Here is a 21,278-nt window from a genome sequence, read left to right on the forward strand (position 1 = left end):
CAGCAAATTCAGGTTGCACAGTTATAGCTGAATTATTTTATTTTTATTTAACAAAATGTAGCCTCTTGAGTGTAGAAAACCTCTAAGAAGTTTACAAAAACATTAAAATTATCAACAAAAACAGTTAAAAACAAGTAATTAAAACATTTTTTAAAAAAATCAACAGCTATGTGTCTGGATAGGCTTGCCTTAAAAAATCTTTTAAGTGGGCCGAAAAGAATCCAGTGAAGGCACCTGTTTTTGTTGTTATGTGCCTCCAAGTCGACTACAACTTATGGCGACCCTATGAATCAGTGACCTCCAAGAGCATCTGTCATGAACCACCCTGTTCAGATCTTGTAAGTTCAGGTCTGTACCTTCCTTTATAGAATCAATCCATCTCTTGTTTGGTCTTCCTCTTTTTCTACTCCCTTCTGTTTTTCCCAGCATTATTGTCTTTTCTAGTGAACCATGAGTTCTCATGATGTGTCCGAAGTATGATAACCTCAGTTTCATCATTTTAGCTTCTAGTGATAGTTCTGGTTTAATTTGTTCTAACACCCAATTATTTGTCTTTTTAGCAGTCCATGGTATCCGCAAAGCTCTCCTCCAACGCCACATTTCAAATGAGTTTATTTTTCTCTTACCCGCTTTTTTCACTGTCCAACTTTCACATCCATACATAGAGATGGTCTGAATGATCCTGCCTTTAGTGTTCAGTGATACATCTTTGCATTTGAGGACCTTTTCTAGTTCTCTCACAGCTGCCCTCCCCAGTCCTAGCCTTCTTCTGATTTCTTGACTATTGTCTCCATTTTGGTTAATGACTGTGCTGAGGTATTGATAATCCTTGACAAGTTCAATGTCCTCATTGTCAACTGTAAAGTTACATAAATCTTCTGTTGTCATTACTTTAGTAATGTAGTCCTGCTTTTGTGCTTTCCTCTTTAACTGTCACCAGCATTCGTTTCAAATCATTACTGGTTTCTGCTAGTAGTATGGTATCGTCTGCATATCTTAAATTATTGATATTTTTCCCTCCAGTTTTCACACCTCCTTCATCTTGGTCCAATCCTGCTTTCCGTATGATATGTTCTGCGTATAGATTAAATAAATAGGGTGATAAAATACAACCCTCTTTCACACCATTTCCGATGGGGAACCAATCAGTTTCTCCATATTCTGCTCTTACAGTAGCCTCTTGTGCAGAGTATAGGTTGCACATCAGGACAATCAGATGCTGTGGCACCCCCATTTCTTTTAAAGCATTCCATAGTTTTTCATGATCTACACAATCAAAGGCTTTGCTGTAATCTATAAAGCACAGGGTGATTTCCTTCTGAAATTCCTTTGTCCGTTCCATTTTCCAACGTATGTTTGCAATATGATCTCTGGTGCCTCTTCCCTTTCTAAATCCAGTGTGGACATCTGGCATTTCTCGCTCCATATATGGTAAGAGCCTTTCTTGTAGAATCTGGAGCATTACTTTACTTGCATGGGATATTAAGGCAATAGTTTGATAATAGCTGCATTCCCTGGGATCCCCTTTCTTTGGAATTGGGATGTATATGGAACGCTTCCAGTCTGTGGGCCATTGTTTAGTTTTCCATATTTCTTGACAAATTTTTGTCAAAATTTGGACAGATTCAGTCTCAGTAGCTTGTAGCAACTCTATTGTTATGCCATCTATTCCTGGTGATTTGTTTCTTCCAAGTATTTGAAGAGCAGCTTTCACCTCGCATTCTGAAATTTCTGGTTCTTCATCATACAGTTCCTCCATGAATGAATCTGTCATCCTGGCATCTCTTTTATAGAGTTCTTCAATGTATTGCTTCCATCTTCCTTTTATTCCATCTTGGTCAGTCAGTGTGTTCCCCTGTTGATTATTCAACATCCCTACTCTTACTTTAAATTTCCCTTTCATTTCTCTAATCTTTTGGAACAGGGCTCTTGTTCTACCCTTTTTGTTTATTTATTTATTTATTTCATTTATAAACCGCCCATAGCTAGTAGCTCTCTGGGCGGTGTACAACAAAGTTAAAATACAATGTTACAATAAAATCAATAACAAGTATCAACAAAATTTAAGCTAAAACATTAAGCATAAACATTAAAATGCCTGGGAGCATAACCAGGTCTTAACCTGATGCCTAAAAGAAAGTACTGTAGGCGCCAGGCGGATCTCTTCAGGTAGGCTGTTCCACAATTCAGGGGCCACTACAGAAAAGGCCCTAGATCTAGTAACAGTCCTCCTGGCATCTAGATGGGTTGGTACCCGGAGGAGGGCCTTAGATACTGAACGAAGCGCATGGGTAGGTTCATAGCGAGAGAGGCGTTCCACAAGGTATTGCGGTCCCACGCCGTGTAAGGCTTTATAGGTCAACACCAGCACCTTGGATCTGGCTCGGAAACAAATAGGTAGCCAGTGCAAATGGGCCAGGACAGGTGTTATATGCGCGGACCGATCGGTCCTCGTCAACAACCTGGCTGCCGCGTTTTGCACTAGCTGAAGTTTCCGGACTGTCTTCAAGGGCAGCCCTACGTAGAGCACATTACAGTAATCCAATCTAGAAGTTACCAGAGCATGAACAACTGAGGCGAGATCATCACTGTCCAGATAAGAGCGTAGTTGGGCTACTAAACGAAGATGGTAAAACGCATTCCGTGCCACCGAGGCTACTTGAGCCTCAAGCGACAAGGAAGGGTCAAAAAGGACCCCCAAACTACGGACCTGTTCCTTCAAGGGGAGTGTAACCCCATCTAAAACAGGACGAACATCTATCATCTGGGCAGGGAAAGAGCTCACGAACAGTGTCTCGGTCTTGTCTGGATTGAGTTTCAGTTTATTAGCTCTCATCCAGTCCATTATCGCGGTCAGGCAACGGTTCAGCACATCAACAGCCTCACCTGAAGAAGGTGAAAAGGAGAAGTAGAGCTGTGTGTCATCAGCGTACTGATGGCAATGCACTCCAAAACTCCTGATGACCGCACCCAGAGGCTGCATGTAAATGTTAAAGAGCATGGGGGACAGAACCGACCCCTGAGGGACTCCACAATGGAGAGTCCAGGGTGTCGAGCAATGTTCCCCAAGCACTACCTTCTGGCGACGATCCGCTAAGTAGGAGCGGAACCACTGCCAAGCAGTGCCCCCAACTCCGCAAGCCTCCCCAGAAGGATACCATGGTCGATGGTATCAAACGCTGCTGAGAGATCAAGGAGAATCAACAGGGTCACACTCCCCCTGTCCCTCTCCCGACAGAGGTCATCATACAGGGCGACCAAGGCTGTTTCAGTGCCAAAACCGGACCTAAAACTGGATTGAAACGGATCCAGATAATTGGTTTCATCCAAAAGCGCCTGGAGCTGGGCGGCGACCACCCGCTCCAAAACCTTGCCCAAGAAAGGGACATTTGCCACCGGTCTATAGTTGTTCAGAACATCTGGGTCCAAAGAAGGTTTCTTTAAAAGAGGTCTCACTACTGCCTCCTTGAGACTACCAGGGACTAGTCCCTCCTTCAAGGAGGCATTTATCACCGCTTTGGCCCAGCCGGTGGTTTCAGCCCTGCCAGCCTTCACCAGCCAAGATGGGCAAGGATCAAGGGCAGACGTGGTCACCCGCACCATTCCAAGCACCTTGTCCACTTCCTCGAGCTGCACCAACTGAAACTCATCCAATAATAAAGGGCAAGGCCGCGTTCTGGACACTTCAATGGATTCATCTGTCATAACATTGGAGTCTAAGTCCCGACGGATGCATGCAATCTTGTCCTAGAAGTGCTCCGCAAACTCGTTGCAGCGGGCTTCAGATGTCTCTTTAGTATCATGAGGGCCGGAATGTAAAAGCCCACGTACCACCCTAAAAAGCTCCGCTGGGCGGCAAAGAGATGATCTAATGGTGGCAGCAAAATAAGACTTTTTTGCCGCCCTAACCACCTTTACGTACAACTTAGTGGAAGCACTTACCAAAGCATGACTACATCCGTCAGGAGTTTGCCTCCACCTGCACTCTAGCCTCCTTCTCTCTTGCTTCATCACTCTCAGCTCTGGGGTATACCACGGTGCTGTATGAGTTCTGTACCGAAGGGGGCGCGCGGGAGCGATCATGTCAATGGCCCGTGTCATCTCCGTGTTCCACAGGTTGACCAAGGCCTCGACAGGAGCGCCAGTACTATCAGCCGGAAAAACTCCCAGAGCCCTCTGGAAAGCTATAGGATCCATAAGCCTCCGGGAGCGGACCAACTTAATAGGTCCCCCACCTCTGCAGAGGGAGAGGGCTGTCGTGAGTCTAAAACTCAGCAAGCGGTGATCTGTCCATGACAATGGAGTAGATGAAAAATACCCCACCCTCAGATCACCATCTCCATGACCAGTGGTGAAGATCAAATCAAGAGTATGTCCTGATACATGCGTTGTTGTCCTCTTCTATTTCTATACAGCAACTATTGTGCCTTGCAGGGACCCGAAAACTCTGGACTCGGGTCAGGAGGTCTTGTGCAATAAACCTCTTCTGCTGTTGCTTCCCAGCAGCTGGTATTCAGAACCATCCTGCCTCTGATACCAGAAGGAGCCAGCATTGCATTAACAGTTTTATTTCTTTTTAAGGCTGTGAGCGCACTAGTCGCCTACAGCAAAGCATTTCCAGTGGCCACACCTGGAGAGGGAACAGGTTGATCTGCAGATCAGTTGCAAAATCTCTTTGAAGTGAGTTCAAAAAATGTACTTGAGCTGATCTGAGCAAGGTTTTAGAGTAAAAAGGGGCAGGATTTGACGAGCGTTGTGTGCCCTTGTTTTCAGAAAAGAGAGGTGGAGATGCACTAGAACCAGCAGAACAGTAAGTGTCTCAACCCTAAGATTTGAGGGTGACATTTTCAACAGTGGTGCTCAGCAAACAGTGTGCATGTGAGTGAACATCCTCCAAACAAACCTAATCCAAAATTACCCAATCCTTGCAGAGGTAATGACAGAGCAGTGGATCGGGCAGAGATGTTGCAGACATCTCCCTCTGTGAGAGGGGAATTTGGGCACACAAGAGCCTTGCCTTATTTAATTTTCATCTTGTTGGCGCACTAGGACTCCTCTCATTGCATACTGGTATGTTTCATACCATGCAGTTAGGGGAGTTACTTCTTTAAAAAGACATGTTTGGGGCATGTTTTGCAATAGTATTATTAATTATTTTATTTTTATTTAACAAAGTGTCTAAAATTTTCTTTATGTTTGGCTGCATACATGCCATACATTTAAAGTGCTTTTAAAGCACATGATTTCTTCCAAAGAATCCTGGGAACTCTAGTTTACCCCTCACAGAGCTAAGAAACAATTGCTAATTATTTATCATCAGAATACTTAGCATGTAAATAGCATTTTAGAGGGTTTAAAATAATTCTCACACATTGTCCCCGTAATCTTTATAACATAGTTAGATGAGATACACTTTACAGCCACCAAGTGGTGCTGTAAAAAGTATATTGCTGAACTCAGTCACATAAACCTTCCTATGTGTTCCCATTCTGATCAAGGAAGAGTTATGTGTAATTCAAGAATGTGCAGATTTCTATTTCAACATGAAGGTAATTCAATGAACAGTATCTGTTTATTCCCTCCCCCCATACTTTAGCTTTTGCAGCCATTATTGCAGGGGTCCCTGCCAATCTTCCTCGGCACATTTGCAAACCCGAGAGACAGTCTTGGACGTTGCACACATCCTGCAACCAAGCACACATTGCAATCTAATTCTATTAGCTACAGTATAATACTTCTTTCAAGCCTAATTTCAGCGGGGCGGTGTGGACCCTATGGGCGCCAGGGAACTTTATAGGTGCCAAATTGGTGACCTCTATCATTACAGCCAGGGCTGATCTTCTGGAGTGGTGTACAAACAACAGTAAAGAGGAAGACTCAATAAGACTGTGTGGACACCATACATTTCAAGCACTTGGCATTGCCCAAAGAATCCTGGGAACTGTAGTATCCCTCACAGCGCTACCATTCCCAGCACCCTTAACAAACTACAGTTCCTAGGATTTATTTTTGTTAAAGAAGCCATATGATTTATATGCTTGGTATGTATGCAGCCTAAGGAAGGTGGTCCCAAGGACCCTCCAAAACCTAGAACCGCCTGGATAGCAGCACATTTGAACTGATTAGTCTTGAATTGAGGCACTTCTGGATTGTAGCTATTTTGCTGGTGGGATTCAGCTGCATCCTGGCAAGCTCAGGTTGCACAATTAAAATGGGTTTGGTGTGCTTGTGTGACAAATACACTTCCAGAAAAATTCATAAACCACTGACTTTTTGGGTTAAGGAAAGTGACTGGAAGATGCGGTGGCAAGAGAGCGACAGCAATGGCTTGACATGGTGTGTAACCTCCCCATAAGCAAACTGGAATAAAAGCTCAAGAAACAGCCCGTGTCGTAAAACCCCTCTGCAAACAAATCAGGATGAATGCTTGACAAACAGGTCATCTGGATTGGAAGCAACCTTCATTAGGTCTGGTTGAGATAGACCTCCTTGAGTTTTGTTGCCTCCTTTTCCCTCTCTAGGCAGGTCCCTGGAAAGAACAGCCAAGGTTTGTTGCCTACCTGGGCTCATTCTGCTATTACAGTTCCATTACCCCATAGGGTAGAGATATACTTAGTGTCGTGCTGGTTCCAGTGAGTCTCTACCTCTCTTTTCTGAAAGCGAGGGCACACGTTGTTAGTCAAATCCCTCCCCGTTTTACTCTTAAAACCTCGTCGGATCAGCTCCAGTGGTTTGTTTTTTTTAATTCAGCTTCAGGGGTTTTTTTTGCAACTGATAGGTAGATCAACCCCTCTATCTTCCAGGTGTGGCCAATGGAAACTCTTTGCTGCAGGCTCAGGCAGAGACAGTGATTGTCCCAACACTTTGCTGTGGATGGTCCTGAAAGGTCTGAAGGCAGCAGTGGGAAGGCAAATGTGGCCAACAGAGGGCAGAGTTTCAAAACGTAGCCAGAAAGGTTCTGGCAGCTTTTGAAGCAACTGGTGTTCCCACAGCCTGGGAGCTGCTTCACATAACTCCATTAAAAAAAACCACACGCCAAGTGTAAATGTGAGAAAAATACGCTTGCTATCACATGCATCTTGTGTTTCTTGGAAAGGTGGCAGCAAGGGGGGGGGGAGCAATGACTGTGTCCTCCTGTTAGTTATGCACTTGTTGGCAACCCTGGGCTTCCCTTGACTCATTTTATTTCCGGATGTGGCCTGGAGGCATGTAATACAGCAGGTGGGCTGAAGGTAATCAAAAGCTAAGGCTAGAGGTTGAAGGTTCTGTCAGTTTTGGTTCTCATTTTCTCAGTTTCACAAACTTAAATTCAGTTCTCCACATTTCTGCAGCAATTTGCAACTTTAAAAAAAACCATGAAGCTTCTTCAGCATTTTAGTGCAAACATCTAATAAATCCATTTTTGTATGTCGTTTTAACTAGCATACATATTTTTTGCAAGCAATGTCTCTTAATGTAATGCATTTTTGTATATTATTTTCACTCATGTATTCATTTTTATGTACACTTTCCCCTGATATATGCATTTTTGTAAACACTGGTTGGTTGGCAAACTGCACTGCAAAATTCAAATAAGTGTGAATTTCGAAGGATGGCTGTTTTTTTTGGTTGTTTCGGAAAGTGTGAATTTGATCCGTTTGGCTTTAAATGCAAACTGGATCAAATTTCTTCCCTGTCCCTAGCTGAGGCTAGTCAGTGCCTGGATGGGAGACTGGTAATCTGGACCACTGAATAAATGTGGAATATAAATTAAAACAATCTACAAGCCTAATAAGTTCCCAATGAAACCCATGTCTGTGTTATAGTCAAAAAGATACATTAATTGTATATCATTGTCTAGATAAGGAATTTCCAGTTATGTTGGATAAGCCCATTTTTAAGTCTCCCCCATGGCAGAAGTAAGAGCCACCCAATGAAATCAAAGGAGAAATCCTTGATTTTAATATTTCCTGAGACTGGGCAATAAGATGTACATTTCCTATCCCCCAATCCACAACAAAAGGTATCAGGAAAGAGAAGAGTTCCTCCTTTTTTTTAATCTCAAGACTTATTTTGTAGTTTATTTTAATTCATTCTTACACGTTTAACAAATGGCCCTACCGCTGCAAATTCCAATGCCATGGTTCCCAATTTTAGGAATATTAGGTATCTGCCTCATACCAGCTCAGATTATTTGTCCATCTAGCCCAATGCTGCCTGTTCTGACTGGCAGCAACTCTCTAGGGCCTCAGGTCTTTCCCAGTACATGCCACCTGATCCTTTTAACTAGAGATACCAGAAAGTGATGGTGGTGACTGGAGATTGACCCCGGGACCTTCTGCATGTTCTCTGCTGCTGAGCTATGGTTCTCCCTTTCTGCAGGTGGGAGGGTCAGACAGGAGCTCCTCTCTCCCTCCCATTCTTTCTCCTGGTAAGGCCCATTGATGGCCATGCTGAGAAGACAGGTAAGCACTGTTGCCCATCCCTACTAGCTGCTCCTGGTCAGAGGCGGAAAGCGTGTGGCTTAGTCCTGCAGTGCTGTGTATTATTCATATTGTAGGTTAAAGGTGGGGCGGAGGGTGCTTTGGATTCCCTGTGAAAGGAATTCCCCCATACAAATACCATCTTCTGTTAGAAAGCAATCTGGGTATTCCCCAAGCATGACAGATGGAGCTGTTGGCACTTCCATAAGGCAGGGTATTGTGGACTCAGCACTGATCACACATGTACGTTTTCTGCAATATCCACCCATCTTCGTCCTTATCAAATGCCATTCCATTATTTCCACATTGAATCCAGATTTGCTGTTGCCATGGAAAATCCAGTAAATTATTTTTTAAAAAACCCACACCCTTCCCTTGTCTTGTCTTTTTAGTTTGTAAGTCTGACAGTAGGGCGTCAGGTCCTGCTGCAGGCCTCCCAGGGGCGTCTGGTTGGACATCTGTGACGAAAGGATGCTGGACTGAATGGGCCCTTGGCCTGATCCAGCAGGGCTCTGCTTAACTTTAAAAATAGCGCACAAATGTCTTACAGGAGGCTTACGTGGCTGCGGATGATCAGTTGCAGTGGCTGGCTTGTTTCACTACCACCATCCAAAAAGGAAGGAAGAAGCCTGCTATTTCTCAAGCTGTGAACTTCCTTGATGTGGAAAACTTATTGACTAAAAACCCAGTCAAGAAAAAGAGAACGCTGGCACGAAAGGAAAGGAAGCTCTAAGGCAACCACATCCGCCTCCTTACCACAGAGCGCGCTTGTGATCAGAGGAAGCAGATCATAAAAGGCAATGTGTGTGGAGGAGGGGAAAAGAGACCCACATGCCACATCTTCACAGTGTCTTGTGCTGTATTGTTTATTACCTTGTTATGCCATGAAGAAAGGGGTTTATCTCATTCAGTTTGCAGCTACAGTAGGCTTGAATGGCAGCCTGCGACTGCGTTATCATCTGTTCAACGGCTTTTAAAAAATATATATAGAGACCTTTCCAGATTTTTTGCCAATATGCAGAGCTTGGAAAAGTTACTTTTTTTGAACTACAACTCCCATCAGCCCAATCCAGTTGTCATGCTGGCTGGGGCTGATGGGAGTTGTAGTTTAAAAAAGTAACTTTTCCAAGCTCTGCCGATATGTAAGTTTTGCTAAATTTTAAAAAAGCAAACTCCTAATAAGAGACAAACAGTATTGACCATGCATTATGCTACATCACATCAATGCCTAGAGGCAAAAAATGCCCAATAATATATATCAATTGCTAAAAGAACTGGTGAAAGATAAAGACAAATCCATTTCTATATTTGCATTCCCTCTATTTCTGATGTTCAGGGGTGAGTGCCAATGTTTGTTTTGGGGAAGGGCCATAGATCAGTAGCAGAGCATCTGCCTTGCAAGCAGAAGGTCCCAGATTCAGTGTCCAGCATCTCCAGATATGGCTGGGAATATCTCCTGCCTGAGATGCTGGACAGCTGCTGCCAGTCAATGTAGACAATACTGAGCTAGATGGGCCAATGATCCAGTTCATTATAAGGCAGCTTCCTATGTTTCCATGTAGTCACCACTGCATCACTCACACACAAGGGGGTTAGCAGGAGGGCCAACGCCAGGCATGAATGGGCCCTTGGGCACTAGTCTGCCCCAGGCATGTGGCTCCTGCCTGTTCCACCTACCTCTCTCCTGTGTTCTGCTGCTGCGCATGTTGCGTACGCAGGGCTACCATCAACCAAGATGGTGGTGGAGGCTTCTCTAAGGGACTGATGCCCCTGCGGCCATCTTGATTGATGGCATGCATGCACAGTACTCTATGTGTGCGCACATGCCTGCCATCAACCAAGATGGCAGTAGGGGCATCGACCCCTTAAAGAAGCCTCCGCCGCCATCTTGGTTGATGGTAGTCCTGCACGCACAGCATGCGCAACAGCAGAACACAGGAGAGAGGTAGGTGGAGCAAGCAAATGGGAGGGCGGCCTGGAAGCTCCGTCCCTGTGATCCGTGGCAGGGACCCTGCTGCAGATCACGGAAGGGGAACACTACTCTCTGACCCTAATGAGGGGTCCTTCTGGGTAGCAGGGGCCCTTGGCCAGGGTCCAACCTGGCTGCCCTTTGGCGCCAGCCCTGGGTAGCAGCATACTAAGGGAACCCAGAGGTTTTCAGAATTACATTTTTAAAAAACAAAAAGGGTACTCCCCCATGAAAACTGTGCATGTATGTTTTCATTAATGCAGCGAGGGTGGGAAGAGGTAACAAGAAGGGAGAGAACACAGGCCAACCAAGCCCCCTCTGGAGAGGTTGATTGCCTGCTCTGGGCAGGCTTGTTGCCTGAGGTTTTGAAGGTGGAGACTGGGCTGGCTGATAGCCAACCCCATCTCTTCAGGGTCTCTCAACCAGCCATCTTTTCTCAGGTGAGGATCAGACTAGCTGACAAACAACCTGATCCACACTTTCAAGGGCTCTTAGCTGTTCCGTCCCCATACATACTATACATTTTAAAGCACATCCCCACCCCAAAGGATTCCTGGAAACTGTAGTTTGTTAATAGTGCTGGAAATGGTAGCTCTATCGGGTAAACTACAGTAGTTAGGATTCTTGGGGGCAAATAATGTGCTTTAAATGTTTGATGTATATATGCAATTCAGCTTTCCCCCTCTCTGGTCTTGTCCACACAAGTTTAATATTTATTTGAAGTTGTTTGTGTTCCCATTTAAGTAATGCTGTCCACATGGTATCCCCCTCAAATAGCTCCTCTCTTGCTTGTTTCCCCCTGTAAATTCAGATTTCCCTGATCCAGGGATAATCTGATAAGGTTTGAAAAATACAACTGTAAACGACTCCACTCTAGACAGCGGATGCGTTGCCTCATTTTTTTTCCTGGGGGTAGATCAACTATTCATTTTCACCATGCCCCTTTCCATGCCCCGTACATCCTTTTCATGCCAAGTCTATTCTGGCAATGGTGGTGACTATTTCCAACATGCTCCGCAGCTGTGTTTTTTAAAAAACTGCAATCAGATTTATACAATACTGAAAAACTGAAAAGCAATTATTTCTCCAGATCTCCCTGCTTATTTTTTTCTATTGATTCCACACTATTTTATTTATTTATTTATTTGTAAAAGTATTCATATACTGCCCTCTCATAAAATATATCCACAGCACTGTACAGTGACATAAGCACATTACAAATGCTTTACTATTATTACTGTAGCGATGTCTCCTACAGCAACCCTCTTGTTTTGGAATGGGAAATGTCTGTCTTTTTAGGATTGAACATAAAGTAAAGTGTGCAGGGGTGTCACTACCGGGGTGCAGAGGGTGCGGCCTGCACCCAGGTGTCACCATGAGGGGGGTGACACCCAGAGCCGGCCTGCCCCACGCCGTTGCCCGGCAAGGCTGCTCCAACTCCTCAGAGGCGGGCGAGTGGGCGGGCAAGACCAGGAGCAGCATTGGCAGGGCGAGGGAGGCGCACCGGCGTTCCCAGGCCTTCTCCGGCTGGGTGCCCCTCCGGCATGCACCCTCCCAGGGGCATGGACGGGGTGGCTGGCCTTGAGTGCGCGCGCGCGCGCACACACACACACACACACAAAAGTCCAACCACCTCGTCCATGCCCCTGGGAGGGCGCACACCGGAGGTCCACACCCCCCCGCACTCCTGCTAGTGACGCCGCTGAAAGTGTGCACCCGGAAGCTTGCACTGAATTGGGAATTCTGGGTGTGTGCTATTGTGCAGTTCCTGAGCAGACAGTTTTTTAAAAAAGGTGCATGTACCACTCAGTTGATTCCTTAATGCAAGCCCTGTTTGTGCAAAATTAGCACATTCAAATGAAGAAATTGGAAAGCAGGGACAAAAACAAAAGTGAGGGCCTTTGGGTATGGACAAGAATAAGTAGATTTGGTCTTGAACTTCACCTGCAAATGTGTGTGTGTGTGTGTGGGGCTACTGAGGTCAAAGTCAAATGGAGAAGATGTGGATTCTAAGTATTCTGAGCCTGTGGTTCTGAAACTCACTTTGCCAGACAGTCAACTCAATCTCTCTCTTTTAATCAGAACTATTTTATTAAACCAGGAAACACAAAAGTATACAGAAACTTTGAAGAAAGCATACAGTCTCTGGGGATGATGAACTGAGGATGGTGATGATGATGGAGAAGATTGGTAGCAGGTAAATTATATTGTAGGATTGTTGATGAGGTAGATTAAATGGAGGAGAGTTACCTTCTGAGAAAGAAGCTTCTGGAAGAGGCAATTCTAGTAGAGAAGTATCTTCTGAGAGAGAGAGAGAGATAAAAAAGGAGTGTTGTCCTCTGGGGCTACTAGGCCTGCTGCTAGCTTTACTGATGACTGAAACAAAACTGAGGCAGGTTTTTGTAGGGAAAAATAACTAACCAATTAAAGAGAGGGGTGATGTCACCTGACAGGAAGTTACTGTGAGGCTAAGGGAGCATAGAGACAGCCCTTAGAGTTCCATAACTCTAACCTAATAAATGCCTTATTTAACACAACAGAAGGAGTATCTATACAATTCTAACCCTGCGGAGGCAGCACACTAAGCGAGATCCAGCTCAGACATGGACTCCCTGTGTCTGTCTCCTTATCTCCAATGGCTTCGTTTGTTCCTTTCTACATACTGCTCATTTGACAACGCTGCCCATCTGGAGATGGGAAACAAGCATGTGTCATCTTCTCCATTTTCTGGAGAAAGCAGAAGAGGAAATTTTCAGTTACTCAGAAATTTATGTCTCTGTTTCCATGGAAAAATATTTGTGTGTGTGTTTCTATATTAAGAGAGTGTAATTGTGTGGGTCTGGCCTCTTTCACTGGGTACAGTTACAATTCCGTACCCCCATCTTCACAATTTTCCACTGGGGTAATACAGACATCAGCTTACCATATGTGAGGTTGTCCCTTGGCCTAACCCCACACCCATAGGATAAATCAAGCAGCAGGTGTCCAGTTCAACGCCACAGCTAGCAATGGGGTACAGTGGAGAAAGGGATGGGCAGTGGAAAAAAGCGGGAGAACAGGCAGCAGGGATATCCCCTACTGCTCCCTCGCAAGTTTTAAAACAGCAGTGGGAAACCTCCCCATTTGTCCTGCCAGCCTGTTTCAGCCAGCCCATATCCACCTGTCCATCACCTGACGTCATATGGCTTTGGGTCCAGGACTGATAAAGCCTACCTGTGGAGATACGCCTGGCGCCTTCGGTACTTTCTTTTAGGCGCCAGGTTAAGACCTGGCTATACTCCCAGGCATTTTAATGTTCAATGTGTTTCATTTAATTTTTTTTTTTTCGTTTAACTTGTTGCTGATTTTATTGTAATTTTATTGTAATATTGTATTTTAATCTTGTTTTGTTCACCGCCCAGAGAGCTATTCGCTATGGGCGGTTTAAAAATGAAATAAATGAAAATGAAATGAAATGAAAAGCCGTGACTGCAAACAGTGCTGAATCCAACCCACGACTGTAGAGAAACATTCCCTTGGAGGCACGGCTTGAATTTGGTGCTGTTTCAGTTTGGTACCTTTCCTTGTCACACTGCTTTCGGCAGGGATCAGATGCACTTGGGAGCGACTAGGAGCGCCTCAGTACACCTGATTCCTTCTGAAAGCAGCGTGACGAGGTGCCAAACTCAAACAGTGCCAAAGGTAAAGCCACAGATGTGTGCACACAGGAATTGCTTTACCTTTGCCTGATGTCACATGCCATCAAGTGATTGACCAGTGGGTGGCCCCACCCATCTGACAATGTGGTCCACAGAGGGTTGGCCACTTCCGGGTCCAACTCTCTGAATGAAAGTGGTTCCGCACTCCTGTTTTAAAAATGTAGCCAAGCCCTCGTGGGTGAGACTCCGCAACCTATCTCAGTGACACCATGAATCACATGCTCCTAAATCCTGTGGACCTTTTGTATTATATCACCAGGGCTGGCACCAAAGGGTGGCCAGGTTGGGCCCTGACTAAGGGCCCCTGAAGGGCCCCTTATAAGGGTGGGAGAGTAGTGCTCCCCTGCTGTGATCTGTGGCAGAATCTCTGCCACGGATTGCAGGGAGGGAGCTTCTAGGCCCTCTGCCTGTTTGCTCATTCAACCTACCTCTCTCTCCTGTCTTCTGCTGCTGCGTGCACTGTGCACGCAGGGCAACCATCAACCAAGATGACAGTGGAGGCTTCTTTAAGGGGCTGATGCCCCTACCACCATCTTGGTTGATGGCAGGCATGTGCGTGCGCACGTGGCATACTGAGCCTGCATGCCATCAACCAAGATAGCAGCGGGGGCATTAGCCCCTTAGAGAAGCCTCCGCCGCCATCTTGGTTGATGGCAGCCCTGCGTGCGCATCTTGCACAGCAGTAGGAGACCAGAGAGAGGCAGGTGGAACAGGCAGGAGCCATGCACCTGGGCAGGCTGGTGCCCAAGGGCCCAGTAATGCCTGGTGCCCGCCCTGCATATCACTCCCCGTCCCCACATATTTATTATATGGTCCCATTGATATTGTTTGCGTGCTGCCCCGGGGATTAATCATTTTGGGGTCACTGAGCGACTGATACTCCTCAGGCATGCAAGTTTTTTTGCGGCATCATCACAACATCTTTGACATCAAAATGCCAGGTTGTATTTTCCTCCCATTAAATCTGGATTTCCTTTTTTTATTCCATTTACAGTATCTCAACAACCCATTCACAATATGAAACCCTGATCTGGAAGCACTGTGTGAGATACAGAGCTCATACACACCATACATTTAAAGTAGATTTAAAACAGATTCTCCCCCCCCCCAAAGAATAATGGGAACTGTAGTTTAACCCTCATTGAGCTACAGTTCCTAGCACCATTATCAAACTACAGTTGGAGTATGTGGAGCAGTGTGGAGTCGACTCACACAAGATTACCTCCTTCCTTTCCATGAACTGATAAACTACCATCGATTTATTGTCAGAACTGACTCTGAAGATTGTCCAGTTGCTCAGTTGTGTAAATGAAAGAGGCTTCTCCTTGCATGGCAGTTTGTGGTAATGCCTACTTCTTTGAGGCCTAGGAAGGATGCACAACATTGCCAAGAACATGGAGTCCTCCTGTGGTCAGGGAGAAGCAAATAAGAGCTCCTTATCTGCTGTTGTTTGGGTACCTTATCTGTACCCTGGCCCAACCACCACCAAGGGCAAGGTCATTGGATGTGGCCTACAGTGGGAGGCTTGGAAGCTTGGATTTCGCAACTGCTCTGAGAGGGAAAGTATGGAAGATACCGCAAAAGGAGGGAAACGGAGTGGGGCAGAGGGGCAGGATGGAAGCAACTGACAGATGAGAGCCGAATGATACAAATATTTAGCATTTATATGGCACATTTATAGTGTTCAGAGTGCTTTGCATGCATTATGCAGTTCAAGGTTTTCCTTTTAGCATTTAAAGCCCTGAACAGCTTGAGTCCTGGGACCAGGCAGGGCCGGCACCAAAGGGTGGCCAGGTTGGGCCCTTGCCAAGGGCTCCCATGCCCCAGAGGGGCCCCTGACGGTTCCCTCGTGCGGGTGCGAGAGTAGTGCTCCCCTGCCGCGATCCACGGCAGAGTCACTGCTGTGAATCACAGGCAGGGAGCTTCTAGGTCGTCTGCCCATTTGCTCGCTCCTCTTACCACTCTCTCCTGTCTTCTGCTGCTGCGAGCACTGCACATGCAGTTTAGAGAAAAGGCGGGTCAGAGGAGACATGATAGAAGTGTATAAAATTATGCATGGCATTGAGAAAGTGGATAGAGAAAAGTTCTTCTCCCTCTCTCATAATACAAGAACTTGGGGACATTCAAAGAAGCTGAATATTGGAAGATTCAGGACAGACAAAAGGAAGTACTTCTTTACTCAGCGCATAGTTAAACTATGGAATTTGCTCCCACAAGACGCAGTAATGGCCACCAGCTTGGATGGCTTTAAAAGAAGATTAGACAAATTCATGGAGGACGGGGCTATCAATGGCTACTAGCCATGATGGCTGTGCTCTGCCACCCTAGTCAGAGGCAGCATGCTTCTGAAAACCAGTTGCCGGAAGCCTCAGGAGGGGAGAGTGTTCTTGCACTCAGGTCCTGCTTGCGGGCTTCCCCCAGGCACCTGGTTGGCCACTGTGAGAACAGGATGCTGGACTAGATGGGCCACTGGCCTGATCCAGCAGTATCTTCTTATGTTCTTACCATCAACCAAGATGATGGTGAAGGCTTCTTTAAGGGGCTACTGCCCCTACCACCATCTTGGTTGATGGCAGGCATGTGGATGCGCATGCGTGCCATCAACCAAGATGGCGGCGGGGGCATCAGCCCCTTAGAGAAGCCTCCGCCACCATCTTGGTTAATGGCAGCCCTGTGCACACAGCATGCACAGCAGTAGGAAACCGGAGAGAGGTAGGTGGAATAGACAGGAGCCTCACGCCAAGGCAGGCTGGTGCCCAAGGGCCCAGTAATGCCTGGCACCAGCCCTGGGACCAGTTTACCTATTTCCCTGCCTGACAACTGCACTTCTCAGATAGGGCACTGCTGAGAATACTGCATGCTCCAGAGGTGCCTTACATTTGTATTAGGAACCAGGCTTTTAGTGTTGCAGCTCCAGCCCTCTGGAATACACTACCAGCTGAGTGTCTTCATGTCTAGGCAGCTACTGAAGACGTTTTTGTTTAAGAAGCCTTTCCCTGAAGTGTGACCCAGTTGTTTATGGAATATTAATTGGACACATCTTAGAAATTGTTTTATTGTTTGGAGAGTCTGTATTTTTATTATATTTTATCTCAGTTTATCACATTGTATGCCAGTAGTTTTTGGTTGTAAAGCGGTTCATAAATCTGTAAAATAAATAAATAAATAATAAATTATTCCAGTAGTTCTTACAATCCTGTGAGCTGGACATTATGTCCATATTTTATATGGTGCACTGGGGCTGACAAAATGCCTTTTGTAAGGTCAAGTAGTAAGGTAGTCTTTTAGGTGACACAAGGGACTAACATGGCGTCCCCTCTAGTGAATTCATGGCAGAAGTAAAATTTAAACTGAGTTCCCAGCAAACTCACATGCTTAGCCATTATGCAATCCCAAGCCGGGGACAAAGAAGTAACAAAAGAGAAACATACAGTAGATATTATTTGTAAGAAATGGATTTTGTTGGGCAAGGCTAGGCTGAAAGACAAATGCTATTTTAGGTTGCATTAACAGAGGTATAATTTCCAGATCGCTTGAAATACTGGTTCCCTTCTATTTGGCACTGGCTAGGCCTCATCTTGAGTACCGCATCCAGTTCTGGACACCACACTTTAAGAAGGATACAAACAAACTGGAACAGTTTCAGAGAAGGGCAGTGAGGATTATTATGGGACTGAAAACAAAGCCATATGAGCAAAGCTGAAAGAACTAGGCCTCTTTAGTCTTGAGAAGAGAAGACTGAGGGGAGATATGGTAGTGTTAGGTCCACTCCAAACCCAACACGCAAGCCGTCACTACCTTCTCAGCTCACGTACACCTGATTATTTCCAGACCTAACAGTAGCATTCTTCAAGTACTGGAAACGTCACACAGAGGAGGGCCAGCCCCCAGCATATCTTCTCGATTGTCCCAGAGTGCAGGACACGGAATAATGGACTCCAGTTATAGGAAGCCAAATTTTGACTGAACATCTGGAAAAACGTCCTAACTGTTAGAGCGGTACGACAATGGAACCAATTACCTAGGGAGGTGGTGGGCTGTCCAACACTAGAGGCTTTCAAGAGGCAGCTGGACAGCCATCTCTTGGTATGCTCTATATTGGATTCCTGCATTGAGCAGGAGGTTGGACTCAAGGCCTTATAGGTCCCTTCCAACTCTACGATTCTGTGATTCTATGAGTAAGGCCTGCTAGGGAACCCAAGAGTCTGAATGGTTGCCCTGCTAATTTATGAAGTGAACTTAATGGCTGAGCACCTATTTAAAACTGGACCTCCTACATTCTGGGGGCTACCCAGTTGGTATTGATCTGTGACAGGGCCTGTTTGGTGGCAGTTCCCCGTTTGTGCAATGACCTCCCTGGTGAGGTCTCTCCATATTGACTTTCAGGAAGAATTTAAAAACATTCCTGTTCAGAGGCATTTAATGATTGAAAGACACTGTTCCTGACAACCCTGAGATTACTGGCTGAGGTGTTTTTAATTGTTTTAGAATGCTTTTTAAAAAAGTTTTATTATTGATGAGTTTGCTGCCCTGGGCTTTTCTTGGGAGAAAGAGCATAATTAATAATAATGATGATGATGATGATGATGATGATGATGATAAATGTCATATCTCATCCTGTTTCCACTATACCACACTAAGCCATTGGCCATGCTTGCTGGGGCTGATGGGAGTTGTAGTTCAGGAACATCTGGAGAGCCATATGTTCCCCACACCTGTTCTAGCTGGTAGGTAGAAAGAATATCACTTGCATCTTTCCAGCTGGGTGCCTTTCTATCGATAGAAGCACCAAAAAGATCTGGTAGCCCTTGAAAGAGATCCCAAAGAAAAATAATCTGAGTGTGTGGTCACCATCCATACAAGGATAAGCCTGTTTGTACAACCCAAGATGATGTGGTGTAAACACGCAACAGCTGTTGATCTTTTTTGTATAATGTAAGATCTTCTAGAGGAAATTAAACACTGTATGTTGAAAACAAAGAGAAGGAAGTAATTTTCCCCCTCCCACAAAGCATGTGTAATAGTGATATATCTCGTGCTACTGGGCAATGTGACATCCAACAGTATAAGAGGTACCCTCTTTCTCCCTTATTTCTAGGTATTTACCACATACATCCTGCCTATGCCCCCTCCCTCCCTATTTCCTCTTCTGCTTTTGAACCCAGTCTAATCTGCACAGTCTTCTTCCTCACCTAGGCTTCTCCCTTTCATTGAGACCTTGGTAGTTGGGCAATATATTATGCAGTTGCCTAAACAACTGCAATGTGCCCTGTGTTAAAGCCTGGGCTACATAGGGTGCTGAGAGTTGTTAGGAGACCCTTCACAGAGCTACAGTTCCCAGCGCCCTTCATGAGCTACAGTTCCTAGGATTGTTTGGAGGAAGCCGTGATGGTTAATGTGGTATAATCCGTGTTTTTTGGTAAAAAAAAAATGAGGTGCTGGTACTCATATAGTGGGTGCCATGCTAGCACAAAATGGCTCCTACGGGCACCAAAAAAAGGTGTCGGTACTCCATACTGATGAGTACTGTCAACAAAGAAAAAAGTCCTGGGTGTAAGAGTGCATTAATTATGGTGTGGATGTGACCATTGTGTCATGTTTAAAGCTTGACCCATTCCTCCCCCCATCCATAGGTCTAAACTTGCAGGGAGGGGGCTTAAACTGGCACTTTTTTGGATCAGTGGCTATACTGGGGTCTAGAGTGGTTGCAATAGTGGTTCTTTTCCTGCAGAATCCTGATATTTTCCTTTGAATTGTGTTCAGTCCACCATTCTCACTCATTTGCCATGGAGAGATTTGTTATTCGAAACTGGAAAGCCCATTCTGAGGTTGATGCTTTCAGTGGTGAAAGTACACCTCGAACAGCCTACGGTGGAGACTTGAAGGCAGGGCCAGGAGAAACCTCCATAATTTCTCCCTTGACAGGCAACCAAGACAGTCTTCCAAGATTAGAACTCCAGGACGACAGTACCAAGATACTTGGAAAAGAACCCGTGAATGGCTTTCTTATAATTTGGTAACAGACAAAGAATATTCTAACATCTGTTGCTCAACAGCAAATAATATGTTAAAGCCAAATGTGTTGTACAAGTTGAAACTATACTGAGTTCAACGCTTACCCAAGTGACTGTGCACAGGATTGCAGTCATGCCCCATACACTTAATTATGAGATGTTGTTAGTAGTTTGTTTTCAATGTCTGTGTTTCTAAGGTGGAGTTTTTAAGCAGTGTGTTAAAAAAACAAGATATATAAAATCCTGATGGCGTGACTCTGGATTTTCCTTGGGGGCATGGCTATAGAGGTGGTCATGATGCACTTCAAAATTGTTAGGAATGGCCCCCAAACGTCCTTGCACTCATTTAAAGGATACTTGGTTAAGAATCTGAAGTGAGAAGAAGAAGATTGCCGATAGTGCTCAGAAACTGAATTACTGCACAGAAACTGTTTTGCACTCTGCGCTGGCTCAGAGACTACAACCATGCCTTTACCAAATAAAGGCACCCATGATGCTATAATTTAGGCAGTTTCATATTGTTAAGTCACCCTTCTGAATGAAGGAGAGACAAGACTCCTAATTTTCTTTTCTTGTTGCCATATTGCCAAGTGGTGTAATGTGACCTGTTTAAGATTGTAATGTTATATTTATAGTACTGAAATGGTTTTTGTATTGCTGTGACATTTGTTGTTTTGTTACGGCTGTTGTATTTTATTATGAAATTGTTTTTGTAATTGTTGTTTGCTTTTGTTGTAAGCCACTTCGAGTACAGTTTTTTTTTGTACGTCGCTTTGAGTTCCTTTTTTGGGGAAAAGCGACTAATAAATATTATTATTATTAATAATAATAATAACTGAATAGCCAGGATGATTAAAATATTCCCCTACAGGCTTTTCTGTGTTACATTTCTTAATGCCTCATTTGTTTTCATTTATTCTCCTGTGCAGAGACTGAGCAGTTTGTCCTATGTACTGTACATGCATGTACATCTTCAGATCTTAAAGTGAGCATCCTGAAAGTGAATTTCAAAGAAAGGACACAGCGAGAGACTGCTGAGAAGCCACTATAACCACTGGCCCGCACTCACCTTTTCCTAGATTGCCCTGCTCCCCCAGATATTGGAAAGTCTATGCCTCTGGCACTTATGCACCCC

The sequence above is a fragment of the Rhineura floridana genome, chromosome 3, assembly GCF_030035675.1.
Source record: "Rhineura floridana isolate rRhiFlo1 chromosome 3, rRhiFlo1.hap2, whole genome shotgun sequence".
Classification (NCBI taxonomy): Eukaryota; Metazoa; Chordata; class Lepidosauria; order Squamata; family Rhineuridae; genus Rhineura; species Rhineura floridana.